The following is a 1279-nucleotide window of genomic DNA, read 5'->3' as shown; positions in this document are numbered from 1 at the left end:
ACAGCTGAAGAAGCAGTCACTTCCTGCTTCCTGTCACCTGCTGCTCAGTTGTTCACTTCCTGTTTCAGGTTTTTTCTTCTTCTGTGGTATCTTTACTTTCTCGTTTTCCTTCTTCTCTTCTCTCAGTGCTGTCTTTTTGTCCTCTCGTCTTTGTCTTCTTGTCAGTTTTCAGTCCTTGTTTCCCTCGTCTGACAGCTCGCTTTAACTTCCTGTCAGTAGGACATGTTTTCCCGTTGCTCTGTATAAACAGCTTTCCCAGAATCCCGCGGGGCGCCGGCGGGGGGTCCCGCGGCGTGTGTGCTGACCTGACGAGGTGAATCGGGTCGGTTTGTGTTTGACGGACACGTGCCCGCTGTGTCTCCGCTCATTGATTAGTCCGGGCCGACGGACACGTTTGCCTCCAGCAGGGCGCCTGATTGGCCGGCTGGCAGCGAGGCGTTTCATTGGACGGCTCCTCCGGTAGGCCTCGGCGTGACGCAGAACCTCCCGCAGTCACCCGTCGGACTTGACCTTTGAACCTATTATGGGAGCGTTTCACACATATTAAGATGTTTATTATTATCAGAGACAAACAGACAACCGGAGCGAAGGCAGCTTTAATCTGCATCTCTGACCCAGAACTGCCACCAACCAGAACCAGAACCAGAACCAGTTCTGAGGGGAACTAACAGTCACAGCAGCTGATGTTACTTCATACCTTTAAAACCAGCCGGGCTCCATCCATCGAACCTCAGACTTCCTGTAGAGTCGGATCAGTTCTGGTTCTGACCAACCTGGACCGGTTCTCCACAGGAACCAGGTCAAACTGCTGCCAGTCGGAGGTTTCTGGTCCCTCTCAGATCGGATCAGCGGAGAATGTTCTCAGCTGAACTTTAGGACCTGAAACGGTTAAAACCTGTTGGTACCTGAGCTCCTCTGGAGTCTGCAGACTTTAATCAGACGGAGAACCGCTGCTGTCAGATCATGTCTGATTCGCTCTGCCTCTCCGCCATCAGGCTGAACCAATCAGCTGTCAGGAAGGAGCCGGCTGTGAAACATGCCCCGTCGACTGCCGTTAGTCACCTGACAGCTGAGGCCCGCCAAGACGGCACCGGGGTGGCTGCCAGGATCCAAAGAGGGCGTCGCCATGGTTACCAGGTGTGCTGGTGGGCGTGTCCTCAGGACAACCCAACAACTTCCTGAACCAGAAACAGAAACATCAAACAGAAACATCAAACAGAACCATCAGACAGAACCATCAAAGAGAAACATCAGACAGAACCATCAGACAGAACCATCA

This window comes from Kryptolebias marmoratus, linkage group LG5, assembly GCF_001649575.2.
Source record: "Kryptolebias marmoratus isolate JLee-2015 linkage group LG5, ASM164957v2, whole genome shotgun sequence".
In the NCBI taxonomy this organism is placed as follows: Eukaryota; Metazoa; Chordata; class Actinopteri; order Cyprinodontiformes; family Rivulidae; genus Kryptolebias; species Kryptolebias marmoratus.
This window is presented reverse-complemented; position numbering follows the sequence as displayed.